General features: G+C 41.1%; 1 non-coding gene across 1 annotated transcript; it reads left to right on the forward strand.

Annotated features, from left to right (window-relative positions):
- Positions 1-23363: 23363 nt before the first annotated feature.
- On the forward strand, positions 23364-23471 carry LOC112793076 (small nucleolar RNA R71). Its single transcript, XR_003197786.1, has one exon. It is a non-coding gene; the product is annotated as a small nucleolar RNA R71 (small nucleolar RNA).
- The last annotated feature ends 235 nt before the right edge of the window (positions 23472-23706 follow it).

Here is a 23706-nt window from a genome sequence, read left to right on the forward strand (position 1 = left end):
CAAGTGAGAAATTGTGCCCTAAGAGTATGGGCATCGTCATTACATGACAGCTGCAACATGTAACTAAGATAATATTTGATAAGCAAGGGAAATCACTGGCATGTGGTATAGGGGTAGTGTAAGCATGCAAGTAAAAGGCATGAGAAGTATATACCCATAAATACCAAGAGTGGAAAGCAAGTTACGAAAAGGTGAGTGGGTGGATTGTAGAATATGAGGGTGTACCAAAGAGCAACTAAGGTATTGGGAAAAACACATAGTTAAGAAGCAATGAGTCACAATGAGCTCAAAAAATCATGTATGCTTTTCCTCAAACACTTGGCGCGCACCCTTTTGTAGTAAGCAAATGGGGGAAGGGAGAGCAATGTAACATTCCACAAACCAATATGAATCACTACAATGCACAATGGTTGTAAGAAAATCAAGCAACATATCTCATCCATCAATGCAAAAGAAGTTAGAAGAAAAAAACACCGATAAAGAGCTAAGCAAAAACACCCCAAAGAAGTGAGGGTTCAAAAGAGGGGGGATAGAAAAAGAAGAAGAAAAAAAGAACTACCTAAAAGAGAATAAAATCAACTAACTAAGAAGCAAAAGAGAGAAGTAGAGCAAGAGGGAGGCATAGTATAGTACCTTAAGAGAGATGGAAAGGGGGTATGGGAGAGGAGGTTGTATAGTGGGGTGATGGAGAATGGAGGGAGCAAGGTAGGGACCACCGAAGGTGGGTGGTCACCGGAGATGATGGTGGGAGGTAGGTGTTTGGAAGGAAAAATGGTAGTGGATGGTAGAGGGGGGCAAGAAGAGAAGGGAATAGGAGAATGATGGGAGCAAGTGTGCTCCCCTGTTATATTCACGTCGGATATCCACGCGTGTATGCACGGTGCGCGCCCGCACAGGAAAGCGGGATAGGGTAATGGCGCGTGCGCACACAATGCGCGTAGACACCCATGTGTTTGTGCCGGTGGCACAAGGTTGGCTCAGAGGTGGCACAACTTTCTGGAAGAAGTACCAGAAGTTGGCTGCAGGGATGTTGGCGCGCGCGGTAGGTACGCGCACGCAACAATGATGTTATGCCTCAGGCATGAGATCGGCCTGGGATTGGCTCAACTCTCTGGAAAAAATGGCCTAGAGGTTGCTGCAAGACTAGGGGTGCGTGCGCGGCATGGGCGCGGGCGCGTCACTAGCGTCATGAGCGGACTGACGCGTCGGCGCCTAGTGTGCACATGCGGCAGAGGCGGTGCGCTGGGGGCTCAGTGCAGGCGCGAGAGTGGCCCAACTCTCTGGAAAATGTACTAGGAGTGCACAGGGGCAATCGGCGAGCGCGCAAGATGCGCTAGCACGTCGATCCGCGAGTTGCCAAAAGAGTGCGTACGCACCATGTGCGTGCACGCGTGAGTGGCCTGTGCCTCAGGCATGGTGCCAGCGTAGTGTGGGCGCAACTTTCTGGAAAATGTAAGGAGGGGTAATTCTTGTAATCCACGCGTCCGCGCACGTGGCGCGCTTGCGTGGATGGTCGGAAGTGCCTCGTACGGCGCCATTTTGATAAACGAAATTTAGCATGCCGATTTAGAATTCAATAATGGATATGATCGTGTGTATAGTCTAATCGACATTCAAAACATCGCATCAAACAATCCTACAATCTATAACCGAGAATACTAGTCTCCCGAGTCGTCCTCCCTTGGAATTGCTAGAGAATGCATATTATTGATTAGGAAGCTTTGTTATAGTTCTTTTAGATGTTTAGCGAGAATAGGTGGTAAACTATCAATATTAGAAGACTTGGCCTAGGGTTGGCATTAGAAATTCTATCATTATAGTTTCTTCAATGATGATAATAATTAGGCTTTGCTTCATTTAGTTAACCCCTAGGTATAGAGGAAAGTCAAATGAGATTAACTAACTTGAGTCACAAGTCCTAGTTATGCCTTAGGAAAATCTAGCTTTAGTGTACTCCAAGTCAATTACAAGCACTAATTGAGATTAGAAAAGAAGATCTATAATAGGAACAAAGTAAATTGAGAATTGCAATTCGATCTCACCAAAGAGTGATTGAGAATTCAGAAATTGAAGAAGATGAACTCTAATGAGAGCTTGAGATCTCTCTCTCTACCGAAGAGTGTAACTACCACAAGGAGAAAAATCTAGAAACATGTAAAAATGAGCTAAAAGTCCCTTAACCCTTTAACCCCTAGTCTTTTAAGCTTTTTCCCGCCAAGGCACTTCCCCAAAATGGGATCTCTAACTATCTCCACGCCCAGGTCACGTGACCCCTTAAAAAAATCATATTCGAACATTGGCGCGCTCGCGCAAAGTACGCGCGCGCGCCACTGGGCCATCTCGCAATTTGAGCAGACGCGCGACGTACGCGTGCGCGTCCATGGTGGTCATGGCTCAGCCGCTACACGTGCCGGCTCGTAGCTTGGCTTCTGACTTTGGCTTCTGGCTGCGCAATCCACGCGGGCGCGCCAAGTACGCGCACGCGCCCTTGCTGAAGTTTCCAAGCCTCAATTTCTCATGCTCCCCTCTTTTGCACCCCCTTTCCTTTTCTCCTCCGGGTCATCCATGCCCTATATCCTGAAACCACTTAACATACAGGTCACGGCATCGAATGGCACCAATAGAAGAATAGAAATGTATCTAGTTTAGTGCAAAATAGGCATGCTTTCATCCATAAGGCAAAAACTAGGGGAGAAACACAAAACCGTGTATTTTCATATGAAAAGCGTATGGAATCGTCGATAAAACCCCTGAAATTGATACAAGATAAACCCTAAAATTGGGGTTTATCAGGTCTGGATTTATTTTCTTGGGCCCTCCTATCCATTGATGCTCAAAGCCTTGGATCCTTTTCATCCTTGCCTTTTGGTTTTAAGGGTTGTAGGCTTTTTCTTTTTCTTTATCCAATGATTCCTCTTTTTTTTTTTCACTGCTTTTTCTTGCTTCAAGAATCAATTTTATGATTTTTTAGATCATCGATAATATTTCTCTTGTTCATCATTCTTTCAAGAGCCAATACTTTTAACATTCATGAATTTCAATATCAAAAAATATGCACTGCTCAGGCATTCATTCAGAAAATAAAAAGTATTGCCACCATATATAAATAATTAGAATTTTCCTTATTAAGAACTCGAAATTAAATTGCCTCTTTATTCTAAAAATCTACTATTTTATTCATGTTTGATGATGATGAGAAAAATAAATTATAGCTTAATTGAAAATAAAATCAAAATAGATATACTAATTACTACTACTCCTATATAACTTCTAAGGTAAATCTATAAGACAACTATCACAGAGTAAAGCTAAGATTAGGACTCAACAACCTTTATTTTGGGAAGTGGATGTTTCTCTAGTCTGTGGGGTGCTTGATCCTTCAAGAGATAATTTCTGACGCTTCAGTTCCTTTAAGTCACGCCTTTGCTCTTCTTGTTCCCCAAGCAGTTTGCAAAGCATGCTATTTTGATGTTCTTCCTTTATTTGGTCCATAGCTTCTTGCAACTTGGTAACCGATGCTTCAAGATGCTCCCAGTATTCAAATTGAGGAAATTCCGGGTGGAATTCCTGTGCTCTCCTCTTGATGGGGTCATCCTGCACTTGTTGTTTTTTCATTGATGTTTTGGTGATTGGTCGCTCAACTGAGATATACTCAGTTATTCCCATCTTTACTCCAGCATCTTTACATATCATAGATATTAAGCTAGGATAAACCAATTTGGCATCTTTGGAGTTCTTGTTTGCAATTATGTAAAGTTCACACGAAATCAATTGATGAACTTCCACTTCTCTTCCTAACATAATGCAGTGGATCATCACTGCTCTTTTAACAGTGACCTCAGAGCGGTTGCTAGTGGGCAGTATAGAACGCCCAATGAAGTCCAGCCAGCCTCTGGCGACTGGTTTGAGATCTTCTCTCTTGAGTTGATTTGGGACGCCCTTGGTGTTGGTGGTCCACCTGGCTCCAGAGAGGCATATGTCCTCTAGAATCTTGTCCAGACCTTTATTTGTTCTCATCATTCTCCTATTAAAGGAGTCTGGGTCATCTTTCAGCTGAGGTAGCTTAAAGATCTCCCTGATTTTATCAGGGTGGATGTGAACAATATTTCCTCTAACCAAGGTCCGATAGTCATAGAGAGCAGTTCCAGATATTCTCTGCCTGTCTGTTTGCCACAGATTAGCGTAGAATTCCTGAACCATGTTTCTTCCCACCTTTGTCTCAGGATTAGCTAGGATTTCTCAGCTCCTGTTTTGAATTTGCTCTTGGATCTCCGGATATTCATCTTCTTTCAGATTGAATTTGACTTCCGGGATCACTGACCTTAGACCCATTATTTTTTAGTAATGGTCTGAATGTTCGTTGGTTAAGAACTTTCCTTGATTCCAAAGTAGTTTTAGAATACTCTCTTTCTTGCCTCTTGGAGTGGGTTGTTTTCCTTTAGGAGCCATGATCTTAGTGGGTATGGTTTAGTGATCGTGGATAAACACACCAAACTTAGAGGTTTGCTTGTCCTCAAGCAAAACCAAAGAAAGGAGAGGGATAGAAGGAGAGCTTGTTTTCGAATTGTTGAGGAGATGGGAGAGGCCGAGAGTGGATTTAAAGGGAGGGGTGGGTTTTCGAAAATTTTGCAGAAATATAGGATAGAAGATATGATTTGTAAAAGATAAATATGATAGGAAAAAGATATAATTGAAAATTGAAAAGATATAGAAGATATTTGAAAAAGATAAATCTGAATTTTTTTTAAAAAAAGATTTGGGATTAAAGATAATTGATTTTTTTGAAAAAGATTTGAAAAGAAGTTGGATGGAATTTGAAAAAGGATTTGTGTTTATGAATTAAGATACATTTGATATTTTTGAAAAAGGGATTTTAGAAATTAGGATTAAAAATTTTTGAATTGAAGGATGAGAGTTTGTAACATGTTTATGCATGAAATCATGAATTGGAACATAAAAATTTGAAAAAATGTGAATTGAAAACGAATTTACCTCCTCCCCACAATCCTGGCGTTAAACGCCCAAACGCTACATGTTTTGGGCGTTTAACGCCCATTTGCAGCTTCTCCTGGGTGTTCAACACCCAGCTGTTGCTCCTAGCTAGCGTTGAACGCCAGGAACTCCTTTGTCACTGGGCATTTTTCTGAACGCCCAGGACGCTATAAATCTGGCGTTAAACGCCCAGAAGGTGCTTCTTTCTGGCGTTCAACGCCCAGAAGATGCTTCTTTCTGGCGTTTAATGCCCAGATGGCTATCCTTACTGGCGTTGAACGCCCAGTAGATGCTTCTTTTGGGCGTTCAACGCCTAAAATAGCTCTTACTGGCTTTTTCGCACCAGTGAGCTTTCTTTTTGCTCTTTTATCCTGCAAATCCTTCTGTAAATTTTGTGAACTTGAGCAATTGCTATTTTACCTTGAAGATAATTGACATAAACCTGTAAAAATCAATTAATTAACAAATAAGCTTTGTAAATGGCTGGGTTGCCTCCCAACAAGCGCTTCTTTATTGTCTTTAGCTGGACTAATACTGAGCTTTAATCAAGTCTCAGTTTTGAGCATTCTTGCTCAAAATTGCTTTCAAGATAATGTTTAACTCTCTGTCCATTAACAATGAACTTTTTGTTAGAATCATTATCCTGAAGCTCCACGTATCCATATGGTGATACACTTGTAATCACATATGGACCTCTCCACCGGGACTTCAATTTTTCGGAGAATAATCTGAGCCTAGAATTAAACAGCAGAACTTTTTGCCCTGGCTCAAAGACTCTGGATGACAGTTTCTTATCATGCCATCTTTTTGCCTTCTCTTTGTAAATTTTTGCATTTTCGAAAGCATTGAGTCTGAATTCCTCTTGCTCATTTAACTGGAGCAATCGTTTTTCTCCAGCTAACTTGGCATCAAGGTCTGGTTGCCCAATAGGCCTTATGTTCCAGTTCCACTGGCAAGTGACAGGCATTTCCATACACCAACTGGTATGGAGAAGTTCCTATAGGTGTCTTGAATGCTGTTCTGTATGCCCACAGAGCATCATCCAAGCTTCTTGCCCAATTCCTTCTATCGTTAATCACAGTTCGTTCCAGGATTCTTTTAAGTTCTCTATTAGAGACTTCAGCTTGCCCATTTGTCTGTGGATGATATAGAGTAGCTACCCTGTGGCTAACTCCATATCGAACCAAAGCAGAGTAAAGCTGTTTATTATAGAAATGAGTGCCCCCATCACTGATTAGTACTCTAGGGATACCAAATCTGCTGAAGATGTATTTCTGGAGGAATTTCAGCACTGTCTTAGTATCATTATTAGGTGTTGCAATAGCTTCCACCCAATTGGATACATAATCCACTGCCACCAGAATATAAGTGTTTGAGTATGATGGTGGGAAAGGTCCCATGAAGTCAATACCCCATACATCAAACAACTCAATCTCCAAGATCCCTTGTTGAGGCATGGCATAACTGTGAGGCAGATTGCCAGATCTTTGGCAACTGTCGCAATTAAGTACAAACACTCGGGAGTCTTTATAGAGAGTAGGCCAGTAGAAGCCATATTGGAGTACTCTTGTAGCTGTTTGCTCACTTCCAAAATGTCCTCCATACTGTGATCCATGGCAGTGCCAGAGGATCTTCTGTGCTTCTTCTTTAGGCACACATCTACGGATTACTCCGTCTGCACATCTCTTGAAGAGATATGGTTCATCCCAAAGATAGTACTTTGCATCCGTGATCAATTTCTTTGTTTGCTGCCTACTGTACTCTTTGGGTATGAATCTCACTGCCTTGTAGTTTGCAATGTCTGCAAACCATGGCACTTCTTGGATGGCAAAAGTGGTGCTCATCCGGAAAGTTTTTAGAGATTTTAGTAAGAGGGAGGGATGCCCCTTCTACTGGTTCTATTCGGGACAGATGATCTGCTACTTGGTTCTCTGTCCCTTTTCTGTCTCTTATTTCTATATCAAACTCCTGCAGAAGCGACACCCATCTGATGAGTCTGGGTTTTGAATCCTGCTTTGTGAGTAGATATTTAAGAGCAGCATGGTCAGTGTACACAATCACTTTTGATCCTACTAAATAAGATCTGAACTTGTCAATGGCGTAAACCACTGCAAATAACTCTTTTTCTATGGTTGTGTAGTTCTTCTGTGCGTCATTTAAAACACGACTGGCATAGTAAATGACGTGAAGAAGCTTGTCATGCCTTTGTCCCAACACTGCACCAATGGCATGGTCACTGGCATCACACATTAGTTCAAATAGTAATGTCTAGTGTGGTGCAGAGATGATTGGTGCTGTGACCAGCTTAGCTTTCAGAGTCTCAAATGCCTGCAGACACTTTTTATCAAAGATAAATGGCGTGTCAGCAGCTAGCAGATTACTCAAAGGTTTGGCAATTTTTGAAAAATCTTTTATAAACCTCCTATAGAATCCTGCATGCCCCAGAAAGCTTCTGATTGCCTTAACATTGGCAGGTGGTGGTAATTTTTCAATTACCTCCACCTTAGCTTGATCCACCTCTATTCCCTTGTTCAAAATTTTGTGCCAAAGGACAATTTCTTCAGTCACCATAAAGTGACATTTCTCCCAGTTTAAAACTAGATTAGTCTCTTGGCATCTCTTAAGAACAAGTGCTAGATGGTCAAGACAGGAGCTGAATGAGTCTCCAAACACTGAAAAGTCATCCACGAAAACTTCCAAAAATTTTTCCACCATATCAGAGAAAATAAAGAGCATGCATCTTTGAAAGGTTGCAGGTGCATTGCACAAACCAAGTGGCATCCTTCTGTATGCAAATACTCCAGATGGGCATGTGAATGCTGTTTTCTCTTGATCGTGGGGATCTACTGCAATTTGATTAAAACCTGAATATCCATCCAGGAAGAAGTATTATTCATGACCTGCTAGTCTTTCTAGCATCTGGTCTATGAATGGTAAAGGAAAATGATCCTTTCTGGTAACTGTATTGAGCCTTCTGTAATCAATACACATATGCCACCCTGTAACTGTTATTGTAGGAACCAGTTCATTTTTTTCATTATGAACCACTGTCATGCCACCCTTCTTAGGGACGACTTGGACAAGGCTTACCCAGGGGCTATCAGAAATAGGATAAATAATCCCAGCCTCTAGTAATTTAGTGACCTCCTTCTGCACCACCTCCTTCATGGCTGGATTCAGCCGCCTCTGTGGTTGAACCACTGGCTTAGCATCATCCTCCAATAGGATCTTGTGCATGCATTTGGCTGGGCTAATGCCCTTAAGATCACTGATGGACCACCCAAGAGCTATCTTGTGTGTCCTTAGCACTTGAATTAGTGCTTCCTCTTCCTGTGGCTCTAAGGTAGAGCTTATGTTTACAGGAAAAGTGTTACCTTCTCCCAGAAATGCGTATTTCAGGGATGATGGTAATGGTTTGAGCTCGGGTTTAGGAGGTTTCTCCTCTTCTTGAGGGATTTTCAGAGGTTTTATTATTCTCTCTGGTTCCTCCAGATCAGGTTGAGTATCTTTAAAGATATCCTCTAGCTCTGATTCGAGACTCTCAGTCATATTGACCTCTTTTACCAGAGAGTCAATAATATCAATGCTCATGCAGTCATTTTGGGTATCTGGATGCTGCATAGCTTTGACAACATTTAACTTAAACTCGTCCTCATTGACTCTCAGGGTTACTTCCCCTTTTTGGACGTCAATGAGAGTTCGTACAGTTGCTAGGAAGGGTCTTCCTAGAATGAGAGTTGCACTCTTGTACTCTTCCATTTCTAGCACCACAAAGTTAGTGGGAAAGGCAAATGGCCCAACCTTGGCAATCATGTCTTCAATCATGCCTGATGGGTGTTTAATGGAACCATCAGCATGTTGGAGACATATCTGGGTTGGTTTGACTTAATCAGTCAATCCAAGCTTTTTGATAGTAGATGCAGGTATTAGGTTGATACTTGTCCCAAGATCACATAGAGCTTGCTTGGTACAAGTACCTTCTAATGTGCATGGTATCATAAAGCTTCCAGGATCTTTAAGCTTCTCAGGTAAGCTTTTCAGAATGACTGCACTGCATTCTTCAGTGAGGTAAACTTTCTCAGTTTCCCTCCAATTCTTATGACTTAAGATCTCTTTCATGAACTTAGCATAAGAGGGTATTTGCTCAAGTGCCTCTGCAAATAGAATTTTTATTCCAATAGTCCTGAGGTAGTCTGCAAAGCGGGCAAATTGCTTATCCTGTTCTGCTTGGCGGAGTTTCTGAGTTTAAGGCATTTTGGCTTTGTATTCCTCAACCTTAGTTGCTGCAGGTTTATTGCCTACAGATGTGGGTTGAGAAGCCTTTTTAGAGGGGTTGCTATCAGCACTTGTATGTGTCTGATCTCCCACTGGCATTTGAATGCCAGGGGTGGAAGCTGGAGTGGCGTTAGACGCCAACTCCTTATCTCTTTCTGGCGTCTGAACGCCAGAACTGTGCTTCCTTTGGGCGTTCAACGCCAGCTTTCCACCCCTTTTCTGGCGTTTGAACACCATAGTTATTCCTCTCTGGGCTCTGACTGTCCTCAGAGGGATTTTGGGTTGCAGTATGTTCATTTTTTTTGGCTTCCTACTGCCTTGAATTGAGATATTTAATGTTTTTCCACTTCTTAATTGAACTGCTTGGCATTCTTCTGTTATTTGTTTTGATAACTACTGTTCTGTTTGCTTCAATTGCACTTCCATATTAATATTAGCCATTCTTGTTTCTTGTAATATTTCCTTGAATTCGGCTAGCTGTTTTGTTAGAAAGTCTAATTGCTGATTGAATTCAGTAGCTTGTTCTGCATGACTGAGTTCAACAGTTACTATTTTAGCCTATTCGTTGATGGAAGGTTCACTGCTTAGGTACAAATGCTGATTTCGGGCAACTATATCAAAAAGCTCTTGAGCTTCTTCTATTGTCTTTCTCATGTGTATAGATCCACCAGCTGAGTGGTCAAGAGAAGTCTGAGCTCTCTCTGTAAGCCCATAATAGAAGATGTCTAACTGCACCCACTCTGAAAACATTTCAGAGGGGCATTTTCTCAGCATCTCTCTGTATCTCTCCCAGGCATCATAAAGGGATTCATTATCTCCTTGTTTGAAGCCTTCGATGCTCAGCCTTAGCTGTGTCATCCGTTTTGGAGGAAAATAGTGATTCAAGAATTTTTCTGACAACTGTTTCCATGTCTTTATGCTATCCTTAGGTTGGTTATTTAACCACCTCTTAGCTTGGTCTTTTACAGCAAATGAAAACAGTAACAATCTGTAGACATCCTGATCTACTTTCTTATCATGTACTGTGTCAGCAATTTGTAAAAACTATGCCAGAAATTCTGTAGGTTCTTCCTGTAGAAGATCAAAATACTGGCAACTTTGCTGCACCATGATAATGAGCTGAGGGTTTAACTCAAAACTACTAACTCCAATGGAGGGTATACATATACTACTCCCATATGAAGCAGTAGTGGGGTTACCATATGACCCCAGAGTCCTTCTGGACTGTTCATTTCCACTTAGGTCCATGATGGAAAAAGGGAGATGATGAGGATTTATTTTATTATATATTAAAATTTTGAGATAATTGATGAGCGGATAATTTGTACGCTTTTTGGCATTGTTTTTAGTATGTTTTAGTTAGTTTTTTGTATATTTTTATTAGTTTTTAGCTAAAATTCACTTTTCTAGACTTTACTATGAGTTTGTGTGTTTTTCTGTGATTTCAGGTATTTTCTGGCTAAAATTGAGGGACTTGAGCAAAAATCTGATTCAGAGACTAAAAAGAACTGCAGATGCTGTTGGATTCTGACCTCCCTGCACTCGAAGTGGATTTTCTGGAGCTACAGAAGCCCAATTGGCGCGCTCTCAACGGCGTTGGAAAGTAAACATCCTAGGCTTTCCAACAATATATAAATAGTCCATACTTTGCCCGAGATTTGATGGCCCAAACCGGCGTTCAAAGTCACCATCAGAATTCCCAGCGTTAAACGCCAGAACTGGCACAAGAATGGGAGTTAAACGCCCAAACTGGCACAAAAGCTGGCGTTTAACTCCAAGAGAAGTCTCTACACGAAAATGCTTCAATGCTCAGCCCAAGCACACACCAAGTGGGCCCGGAAGTGGATTTTTATGTCATTTACTCATCTCTGTAAACCCTAGGCTACTAATTCTCTATAAGTAGGACCTTTTACTATTGTTTTGTAATCTTTGGATCATTTTAAATCTTTTGATCACTTTAGATCTTAGATCATTGGGAGGCTGGCCTCATGGCCATGCCTAGACCTTGTTCTTATGTATTTTCAACGGTGGAGTTTCTACACACCATAGATTAAGGTGTGGAGCTCTGTTGTACCTCGAGTATTAATGCAATTACTATTATTCTTCTATTCAATTCGGCTTATTCTTGTTCTAAGATATCACTTTTTCTTCAACTTGATGAATGTGATGATCCGTGACACTCATCATCATTCTCACTCATGAACATGTGACTGTCAATCACCTCCGTTCTACCTTAGACTGAGTGGATATCTCTTGGATCCCTTAATCAGAATCTTCGTGGTATAAGCTAGAATTGATGGCGGCATTCAAGAGAATCTGGAAGGTCTAAACCTTGTCTGTGGTATTCTGAGTAGGATTCAATGATTGAATGACTGTGACGAGCTTCAAACACGCGATTGTGGGGCGTTAGTGACAGACGCAAAAGAATCATTGGATTCTATTCCGACATGATCGAGAACCGACAGCTGAATAGTCGTGCCGTGACAGGGTGCGTTGAACATTTTCACTTAGAGGATGGGAGGTAGCCACTGACAACGGTGAAACCCTACATACAGCTTGCCATGGAAAGGAGTAAGAAGGATTGGATGAAGACAGTAGGAAAGCAGAGAGACGGAAGGGGCAAAGCGTCTTCATACGCTTATCTGAAATTCCCACCAATGAATTACATAAGTATCTCTATCTTTACCTTTATGTTTTATTCATCATTCATAACCATTTGAGTTTGCCTGACTAAGATTTACAAGGTGACCATAGCTTGTTTCATACCAACAATCTCTGTGGGATCGACCCTTACTCGCGTAAGGTTTATTACTTGGACGACCCAGTACACTTGCTGGTTAGTTGTGCGAAGTTGTGTTTATGCCATAGTATTGAACACCAAGTTTTTTGATTCATCACCAGGGATTATTTGAGTTGTGAAAAGAAGAGATCACAATTTCGTGCACCAAGTTTTTGGCGCCGTTGCCGGGGATTGTTCGAGTATGGACAACTGACGGTTCATCTTGTTGCTTAGATTAGGTATTTTTCTTCAGAGTTCTTATGAATGAATTCTAGTGTTTCAAGGTGATGTTCTTGTCATCACCAAAGCTGATTGATTTTCATCAATTTAGCTCTTGAATGCAATGTCCTGCTGAAGCTTGTTCAGCCATGTCTAATTTCTTTAGACTGAAGCTTAAGACTAACATTGCATGATTCCTGGAATTCTCATTAAGAATTTTGATACCTTTATTTTCTTTTTCCACTTAATTTTCTAAAAATCCAAAAAAATTTTACAAAATCATAAAAACCAAAAATATTTTGTTTCTTTTTGAGTCTAGTATTTCATTTTAAGTTTGGTGTCAATTGCATGTTTTTGTTCTTCTTGCATTCATTCATGTGTCTTAAGTGATCTTCAAGATGTTCTTGATGATTTCATTGCTCTGATTTTTAAATTCTCTTGACTTGAGTGTTTGTGTTTCTCATATGCATTCTCATTTTGTTAGTGTCAGTAGTATACAAACTGCTAAGTTTGGTGTCTTGCATGCATTATCATTTGATTTTAGTTGCATTTTGATTATTCCTTATTATTAAAAATCCAAAAATATTTTTAATATGTGTCTTTTCAAGTCAATAATACAGAAAATTGAAGATTCAGAACATACTGCAGAGGAATTACACAGAAAAAGCTGGGCGTTCAAAATGCCCATTGAGGAAGGCAAACTGGCGTTTAAACGCCAGCCAGGGTGCCTGGCTGGGCGTTTAACGCCCAAAAGGGTAGTGGTTTGGGCGTTAAACGCCAGAATGTGGACCATTCTGGGCGTTTAACGCCAGGATGGCACAAGAGGGAAGATTTTGTTTTCAAATCAATTTTTTTTTAGTTTTCAAAATCTTTTCAAAATCAAATCTTTTTCAAATCAAATCTTTTCAATCAAATCTTTTTCAAAATCAATTTCTTTCCATTTTCAAAAATACTTGCTATCAATTAATGGTTTGATTCAACATTTCAAGTATGTTGCCTTTTCTGTTGAGAAAGGTTTAATGTTTGAATCATATCTTTTCTTATTAGTCAAGTTATTAATTTTTAAAATTAAATCTTTTTAAAATGTTTTTCAAATCATATCTTCTCAATCACATCTTTTTAAAACCAATCATATCTTCTTAACCACATCTTTTTCAAAATAGTTTTCAATCAAATCTTTTTTATTTCTAATTTCAAAATCTTTTTCAAAAATTACTTTACTTCTTTCTCAATATTGGTTTTCGAAAATCAATTAAAGTTTTTCAAAATGTTTTTAAAATCTTTTTTAAATTATTTTCGAAAATTTCTTCCCATCTTCTCACATCCTTCTATTTATGGACTAACACTATTCCTTAATGCACAATTCGATCTCCATCTTTCTTGATAAGTTCGAATTTTCTACCTCTTCCTTCCATTTTTCTTTTCCTCTAACACCTCAAGGAATCTCTATACTGTGACATAGAGAATTCCATATTTTCTTGTTCTCTTCTCTTTCATATGAGCAGGAGCAAAGACAAAAGCATTCTTGTTGAGGCTGATCCTGAACCTGAAAGGACCTTGAAGCGAAATCTAAGAAAAGCTAAGGCACAATTCTCTGTAGAGGACCTAACAGAAATCTTCAAAGAAGAAGAACCCATGGCAGCCGAAAATAACAACAATGCAAGGAAGGTGCTGGGTGACTTTACTGCACCTACTCCCAACTTCTATGGGAGAAGCATCTCTATCCCTGCCATTGGAACAAACAACTTTGAGCTTAAGCCTCAATTAGTTTCTCTAATGCAATAGAATTGCAAGTTTCATGGACTTCCATTGGAAGATCCTCATCAGTTTTTAGCTGAATTCTTGCAAATCTGTGACACTGTCAAGACTAATGGGGTTGACCCTGAGGTCTACAGACTTATGCTATTCCCTTTTGCTATAAGAGACAGAGCTAGGATATGGTTGGACTCACAACCTAAAGAAAGCCTGAACTCTTGGAAAAATCTAGTCAATGCCTTCTTGGCAAAGTTCTTTCCACCTCAAAAATTGAGTAAGCTTAGAGTGGAAGTCCAAACCTTCAGATAGAAAGAAGGAGAATCCCTCTATGAAGCTCGGGAAAGATACAAACAATTAATCAGAAAGTGTCCCTCTGATATGCTTTCTGAATGGAGCATCATAGGTATTTTCTATGATGGTCTGTCTGAACTATCCAAGATGTCTTTGGATAGCTCTGCTGGAGGATCTCTTCATCTGAAGAAGACGCCTACAGAAGCTCAAGAACTAATTGAAATGGTTGCAAATAACCAATTCATGTACACTTCTGAAAGGAATCCTGTGAACAATGGGACTAATCAGAAGAAATGAGTTCTTGAGATTGATACTCTGAATGCCATATTGGTTCAGAACAAGATATTGACTCAGCAAGTCAATTTGATTTCTCAAAGTCTGTCTGGAATGCAAAAAGCACCAAGCAGTACTAAGGAAGCTTCATCTGAAGAAGAAGCTTATGATCCTGAGAACCCTTCAATGGAAGAGGTGAATTACATGGGAGAACCCTATGGAAACACCTATAATCCTTCATGGAGAAATCATCCAAATCTTTCATGGAAGGATCAACAGAGACCTCAACAAGGTTTCAACAATAATAATGGTGGAAGAAACAGGTTTAGCAATGGCAAGCCTTTTCCATCATCTTCTCAGCAACAGACAGAGAGTTCTAAGCAGAACAACTCTGACTTAGCAACCATGGTCTCTGATCTAATCAAAACCACTCAAAGTTTCATGACTGAAACAAGGTCCTCCATTAGAAATTTGGAGGCACAAGTGGGTCAGCTGAGCAAGAAAATTTCTGAACTCCCTCCTAGTACTCTTCCAAACAATACAGAAGAAAATCCAAAAGGAGAGTGCAAGGCCATCAACATGGCCGAATTTGGGGAGGAGGGAGAGGCAGTGAACGCCACTGAGGAAGACCTCAATGGACGTCCACTGGCCTCCAATGAGTTCCCCAATGAGGAACCATGGGAATCTGAGGCTCCCACTGAGACCATAGAGATTCCATTGGATTTACTTTTGCCATTCATGAGCTCTGATGAGTTTTCTTCCTCTGAAGAGGATGAGTATGTCACTGAAGAGCAAGTTGCTAAATACCTTGGAGCAATCATGAAGCTCAATGACAAGTTATTTGGTAATGAGACTTGGGAGGATGAACCCCCTTTGCTCACCAAAGAATTAGATGACTTGTCTAGGCAGAAACTACCTCAAAAGAGACAAGATCCTGGAAAGTTTTCAATACCTTGTACCATAGGCACCATGACCTTTAAGAAGGCCTTGTGTGACCTAGGGTCAAGTGTAAACCTCATGCCTCTCTCTGTAATGGAGAGGCTAGGGATCTTTGAGGTGCAAGCTGCAAAAATCTCACTAGAGATGGCAGACAATTCAAGAAAACAAGCTTATGGACTTGTAGAGGATGTTCTGATAAAAGTTGAAGACCATTACATCCCTGTTGATTTCATAGTCCTAGAGACTGGGAAGTGCATGGATGAATCCATCATCCTTGGAAGACCCTTCCTAGCCACAGCAAAGGCTGTGATTGATGTTGATAGAGGAGAATTGATCATTCAAGTGAATGAAGAATCCTTTGTGTTTAAGACTCAAGGATATCCCTCTATCACCATAGAGAGGAAGCATGAAGAGCTTCTCTCAAAACAGAGTCAAACAGAGCCCCCACAGTCAAACTCTAAGTTTGGTGTTGGGAGGCCACAACCAAATTCTGAGTTTGGTGTTGAACCCCCACATTCAAACTCTAAGTTTGGTGTTGGGAGGTTCCAACATTGCTCTGAGCATCTCTGAGGCTCCATGAGAGCCCACTGTCAAGCTACTGACATTAAAGAAACGCTTGTTGGGAGGCAACCCAATGTTATATTTTATCTATTTTCCTTTGTTATTTTATGTTTTCTGTAGGTTGATGATCATGAGAAGTCACAAAATCAATTGAAAAAGCAAAAACAGAATGAAAAACAGAAAGAAAAACAGCACACCCTGGAGGAAGATCTTGCTGGCGTTTAAACGCCAGTAAGGCTAGCAGATGGGCGTTTAATGCCCAGTCTGGCACCATTCTAGGCGTTTAACGCCAGAAAGGGGCACCAGACTGGCGTTAAACGCCAGAAAAGGGCAAGAACTTGGCGTTAAACGCCATAAATGGGCACCAGCCCGACGTTTAACGCCAGAATTGGCATGAAGAGCAATTTCGCTCGCCACTTGGTGCAGGGATGACTTTTCCTTGACACCTCAGGATCTGTGGACCCCACAGGATTCCCACCTACCCCACCACTCTCTCTCTTCTTCACCCATTCACCAATCACCTCAACACCTCTTCCCCAAAAAAAAAACCCCTCACCATTCAAATTCAAACCACTTTCCCATCCAAACCCACCCATACATGACCGTACCCTACCCCTCTCTTTACCCCTATATAAACCCCTCTTCACTCCTTCATTTTCATACAACCTAAACACTACTTCTCCCCCTTTGGCCGAACCACAAAGCCATTTTCATCTCCTTCATTTCTTCTTCTTCTACTCTCTTCTTTCTTCTTTTGCTCGAGGACGAGCAAACCTTTTAAGTTTGGTGTGGTAAAAGCATTGCTTTTTGTTTTTCCATAACCATTTATGGCATCCAAGGCCGGAGAAACCTCTAGAAAGAGGAAAGGAAAGGCAAAAGCTTCCACCTCCGAGTCATGGGAGATGGAGAGATTCATCTCAAGGGTGCATCAATACCACTTCTATAAAGTTGTGGCCTTGAAGAAGGTGATCCCCGATGTCCCTTTCAAACTCAAAAAGAGTGAATATCCGGAGATCCGACATGAGATCCGAAGAAGAGGTTGGGAAGTTCTTACCAACCCCATTTAACAAGTTAGAATCTTAATGGTTCAAGAGTTCTATGCCAATGCATGGATCACCAAGAACCATGATCAAAGTGTGAACCCGGACCCAAAGAATTGGCTTACTATGGTTCGGGGGAAATACTTGGATTTTAGTCCGGAAAAAGTAAGGTTGGCATTCAACTTGCCCATGATGCAAGGAGATGAACATTGGTGCACGAAATTGTGATCAATACTTTTCACAACTCCAATAATCCCCGGTGATGAAACCAAAAACTTGGTGTTCAATACCATGGCATAAACACAACTTCGCACAACTAACCAGCAAGTGTACTGGGTCGTCCAAGTAATAAACCTTATGCGAGTAAGGGTCGATCCCACAGAGATTGTTGGTATGAAGCAAGCTATGGTCACCTTGTAAATCTCAGTCAGGCAAACTCAAATGGATATGGGTGAATAAAACATAAAGATAAAGATAGAGATACTTATGTAATTCATTGGTAGGAATTTCAGATAAGCATATGAAGATGCTGGTCCCTTCCGTCTCTCTGCTTTCCTACTGTCTTCATCCAATCCTTCTTACTCCTTTCCATGGCAAGCTTATGCAAGGGTTTCACCGTTGTCAGTGGCTACCTCCCATCCTCTCAGTGGAAATGTTCAACGCACCCTGTCACGGCACGGCTATCCATCTGTCGGTTCTCGATCAGGCCGAAATAGAATCCAGTGATTCTTTTGCGTCTGTCACTAACGCCCCGCCCTCAGGAGTTTGAAGCACGTCACAGTCATTCAATCATTGAATCCTACTCAGAATACCACAGACAAGGTTAGACCTTCTGGATTCTCTTGAATGCCGCCATCAGTTCTAGCCTATGCCACGAAGACTCTGATCTCACGGAATGGCTGGCTCGTTTGTGAGGCGAGCACTCAGTTGTCAGGCGATCAACCATGCATCATGTATCAGGAATCCAAGAGATATTCACCCAATCGAAGGTAGAACGGAGGTGGTTGTCAATCACACGTTCATAGGTGAGAATGATGATGAGTGTCACGGATCATCACATTCATCAAGTTGAAGAACAAGTGATATCTTAGAACAAGAACAAGCAGAATTGAATAGAAGAACAATAGTAATTGCATTAATACTCGAGGTACAGCAGAGCTCCACACCTTAATCTATGGTGTGTAGAAACTCCACCGTTGAAAATACATAAGAACAAGGTCTAGGCATGGCCGAATGGCCAGCCTCCCAATGATCTAAGATAGCATAAGAACAAAGATAGCTACCCCGATCTCTTCCAATACAATAGTAAAAGGTCCTACTTATAGAGAACTAGTAACCTAGGGTGTACAGAGATGAGTAAATGACATAAAAATCCACTTCCGGGCCCACTTGGTGTGTGCTTGGGCTGAGCATTGACGTATTTTCGTGTAGAGACTCTCCTTGGAGTTAAACGCCAGCTTTTATGCCAGTTTGGGCGTTTAACTCCCATTTTGGTGCCAGTTCCGGCGTTTAATGCTGGGATTTCTGAGGGTGACTTTGAACGCCGGTTTGGGCCATCAAATCTTGGGCAAAGTATGGACTATCATATATTGCTGGAAAGCCCAGGATGTCTACTTTCCAACGCCGTTGAGAGCGCGCCAATTGGGCTTCTGTAGCTCCAGAAAATCCACTTCGAGTGCAGGGAGGTCAGAATCCAACAGCATCTGCAGTCCTTTTCAGTCTCTGAATCAGATTTTTTCTCAGGTCCCTCAATTTCAGCCAGAAAATACCTGAAATCACAGAAAAACACACAAACTCATAGTAAAGTCCAGAAAAGTGAATTTTAACTAAAAACTAATAAAAATATACTAAAAACTAACTAGATCATACTAAAAACATACTAAAAACAATGCCAAAAAGCGTACAAATTATCCGCTCATCACAACACCAAACTTAAATTGTTGCTTGTCCTCAAGCAACTGAAAATCAAATAAGATAAAAAGAAGAGAGTATGCAATGAATTCCAAAAACATCTATGAAGATCAGTATTAATTAGATGAGCGGGGCTTTTAGCTTTTTGCCTCTGAATAGTTTTGGCATCTCACTCTATCCTTTGAAATTCAGAATGATTGGCTTCTTTAGGAACTCAGAATCCAGATACTGTTATTGATTCTCCTAGTTAAGTATGATGATTCTTGAACATAGCTACTTATTGAGTCTTGGCTGTGGCCCAAAGCACTCTGTCTTCCAGTATTACCACCGGATACATACATGCCACAGACACATAATTGGGTGAACCTTTTCAGATTGTGACTCAGCTTTGCTAGAGTCCCCAATTAGAGGTGTCCAGGGTTCTTAAGCACACTCTTTTTGCCTTGGATCACAACTTTATTTCTTTCTTTTTCTCTTTTCTTTTTTTTTTCGTTTTTCTTCTTTTTTTTTCATTGCTTTTTCTTGCTTCAAGAATCATTTTTATGATTTTTCAGATCCTCAGTAACATGTCTCCTTTTTCATCATTCTTTCAAGAGCCAACATTCATGAACTACAAATTCAAAAGGTATATGCACTGTTTAAGCATACTTTCAGAAAACAAAAGCATTGCCACCACATCAAAATAATTAAACTGTTATAAAATTTAAAATTCATGCAATTCTTATCTTTTTCAATTAAGAACATTTTTTATTCAAGAGAGGTGATGGATTCATAGGACATTCATAACTTTAAGGCATAGACACTAAGACACTAATGATCACAAGACACAAACATAGATAAACATAAGCATAATTTTTAAAAAACAGAAAAATAAAGAACAAGAAAATTAAAGAACGGGTCCACCTTAGTGATGGCGGCTCTTTCTTCCTCTTGAAGATCCTATGGAGTGCTTAAGCTCCTCAATGTCTCTTCCTTGTCTTTGTTGCTCTTCTCTCATGATTCTTTGATCTTCTCTAATTTCATGGAGGATGATGGAGTGTTCTTGATGCTCCACCCTTAGTTGTCCCATGTTGGAACTCAATTCTCCTAGGGAGGTGTTTAGTTGCTCCCAATAGTTTTGTGGAGGAAAGTGCATCCCTTGAGGAATCTCAGGGATCTCATGATGAGTGGGGTCTCTTGTGTGCTCCATCCTCTTCTTAGTGATGGGCTTGTCCTCATCAATGGGGATGTCTCCCTCTATGTCAACTCCAACTGAATAACAGAGGTGACAAATGAGATAAGGAAAGGCTAACCTTGCCAAAGTAGAGGACTTGTCCGCCACCTTATAAAGTTCTTGAGCTATAACCTCATGAACTTCTATTTCTTCTCCAATCATGATGCTATGAATCATGATAGCCCGGTCTATAGTAACTTCGGACCGGTTGCTAGTGGGAATGATTGAGCGTTGTATAAACTCTAACCATCCTCTAGCCTCGGGTTTGAGGTCATGCCTTCTCAATTGAACCGGCTTCCCTCTTGAGTTTCTCTTCCATTGAGCGCCCTCTTCACAAATGTTTATGAGGACTTGGTCCAACCTTTGATCAAAGTTGACCCTTTTTGAGTTTGAAAGGGATCTCGGGGATCACCTTCTTCAAGGCCACAACTTCATAGAAATGGTCTTGATGCACCCTTGAGATGAATCTCTCCATCTCCCATGACTCGGAGGTAGAAGCTTTTGCCTTCCCTTTCCTCTTTCTAGAGGTTTCTCCGGCCTTGGATGCCATAAATGGTTATGGAAAAACAAAAAGCAATGCTTTTACCACACCAAACTTAAAAGGTTTGCTCGTCCTCGAGCAAAAGAAGAAAGAAGAGAGTAGAAGAAGAAGAAATGAGGAAGAAGGGAATGGCTTTGTGTTCGGCCAAAAAGAGGAGAAAGAGTGTTTATGATGTGTGAAAATAAAGGAGTGAAGGAGGGTTTATATAGGAGTGGGGGAGGGCTTGGTTCGGTCATGTATGGGAGGGTTTGGGAGGGAAAGTGGTTTGAATTTGAATGGTGAGGTAGGTGGGCTTTATGAAGGATGGATGTGAGTGGTGAAGAGAAAGATGGGATTTGATAGGTGAAGGGTTTTTGGGGAAGAGGTGTTGAGGTGATTGGTGAATGGGTGAAGAAGAGAGAGAGTGGTAGGGTAGGTGGGGATCCTGTGGGGTCCACAGATCCTGAGGTGTCAAGGAAAAGTCATCCCTGCACCAAATGGCAAGCAAAATTGCGTTGAGCCAATTCTGGCGTTAAACGCCGGGCTGGTGCCCATTTCTGGCGTTTAACGCTAGCTTCTTGCCCTTTTCTGGTGTTTAACGCCAGTCTGGTGCCCCTTTCTGGCGTTAAACGCCCAGAATGGTGCAAGACTGGGCGTTAAACGCCCAACAGCTAGCCTTACTGGCGTTTAAACACCAGCACGCTCTCCTCCAGGGTGTGCTGTTTTTCTTTCTGCTTTTCATTCAGTTTTTGCTTTTTCCATTGATTTTGTGACTTCTCATGATCATCAACCTACAAAAAAAAACATAAAATAACAAAAGAAAATAGTTAATTATAAAACATTGGGTTGCCTCCCAACAAGCGCTTCTTTAGTGTCAGTAGCTTGACAGAGGGCTCTCATGGAGCCTCACAGATACTCAGAGCAATGTTGGAACCTCCCAACACCAAACTTAGAGCTTGAATGTGGGGGTTCAACACCAAACTTAGAAGTTGGTTGTGGCCTCCCAACACCAAACTTAGAGTTTGACTGTGGGGGCTCTGTGTGGCTCTATTTTGAGAGAAGCTCTTCATGCTTCTTCTCCATGGTGACAGAGGGATATCCTTGAGCCTTAAACACCAAGGATTCTTCATTCACTTGAATGATCAACTCTCCTCTATCAACATCAATCACAGCCTTTGCTGTGGCTAGGAAGGGTCTGCCAAGGATGATGGATTCATCCATGCACTTCCCAGTCTCTAGGACTATGAAATCAGTAGGGATGTAATGGTCTTCAACTTTTACCAGAACATCCTCTACAAGTCCATAGGCTTGTTTTCTTGAGTTGTCTGCCATCTCTAGTGAGATTTTTGCAACTTGTACCTCAAAGATCCCTAGCTTCTCCATTACAGAGAGAGGCATGAGGTTTACACTTGACCCTAAGTCACACAAGGCCTTCTTGATGGTCTTGGTGCCTATGGTACAAGGTATTGAAAACTTCCCAGGATCCTGTCTCTTTTGAGGCAGTTTCTGCCTAGACAAGTCATCCAGTTCTTTGGTGAGCAAAGGAGGTTCATCCTCCCAAGTCTCATTTCCAAATAACTTGTCATTTAGCTTCATGATTGCTCCAAGGTATTTAGCAACTTGCTCTTCAGTGACATACTCATCCTCTTCAGAGGAAGAATACTCATCAGAGCTCATGAATGGCAGAAGTAAGTCCAATGGAATCTCTATGGTCTCATTTTGAGCCTCAGATTCCCATGGTTCCTCATTGGGGAACTCATTGGAAGCCAGTGGACGTCCATTGAGGTCTTCCTCAGTGGCGTTCACTGCCTCTCCTTCCTCTCCAAATTCGGCCATGTTGATGGCTTTGCACTCTCCTTTTGGATTTTCTTCTGTATTGCTTGGGAGAGTACTAGGAGGGAGTTCAGTAATTTTCTTGCTCAGCTGACCCACTTGTGCCTCCAAGTTTCTAATGGAGGACCTTGTTTTAGTCATGAAACTTTGAGTGGTTTTGATTAGATCAGAGACCATGGTTGCTAAGTCAGAGTTATTCTGCTTAGAACTCTCTGTCTGTTGCTGAGAAGATGATGGAAAAGGTTTGCTATTGCTAAACCTGTTTCTTCCACCATTATTATTGTTGAAACCTTGTTGAGGTCTCTGTTGATCCTTCCATGAAAAATTTGGATGATTTCTCCATGAAGGATTATAGGTGTTTCCATAGGGTTCTCCCATGTAATTCACCTCTTCCATTGAAGGGTTCTCAGGATCATAAGCTTCTTCCTCAGATGAAGCTTCCTTAGTACTGCTTGGTGCATTTTGCATTCCAGACAGACTTTGAGAAATCATATTGACTTGTTGAGTCAATATTTTGTTCTGAGCCAATATGGCATTCAGAGTGTCAATCTCAAGAACTCCTTTCTTCTGACTAGTCCCATTGTTCACAGGATTCCTTTCAGAAGTGTACATGAATTGGTTATTTGCAACCATTTCAATCAGCTCTTGAGCTTCTGTAGGCGTCTTCTTCAGATGAAGAGATCCTCCAGCAGAGCTATCCAAAGACATTTTGGATAGTTCAGACAGACCATCATAGAAAATACCTATGATGCTCCATTCAGAAAGCATATCAGATGGACACTTTCTGATTAATTGTTTGTATCTTTCCCAAGCTTCATAGAGGGATTCTCCTTCCTTCTGTCTGAAGGTTTGGACTTCCACTCTAAGCTTACTCAATTTTTGAGGTGGAAAGAACTTTGCCAAGAAGGCATTGACTAGCTTTTCCCAAGAGTTCAGGCTTTCTTTAGGTTGAGAGTCCAACCATGTTCTAGCTCTGTCTCTTACAGCAAAAGGGAATAGCATAAGTCTGTAAACCTCAGGGTCAACCCCATTAGTCTTGACAGTGTCACAGATTTGCAAGAATTCAGCTAAAAACTGATGAGGATCTTCTAATGGAAGTCCATGG

Source organism: Arachis hypogaea, chromosome 3 (genome assembly GCF_003086295.3).
Source record: "Arachis hypogaea cultivar Tifrunner chromosome 3, arahy.Tifrunner.gnm2.J5K5, whole genome shotgun sequence".
In the NCBI taxonomy this organism is placed as follows: Eukaryota; Viridiplantae; Streptophyta; class Magnoliopsida; order Fabales; family Fabaceae; genus Arachis; species Arachis hypogaea.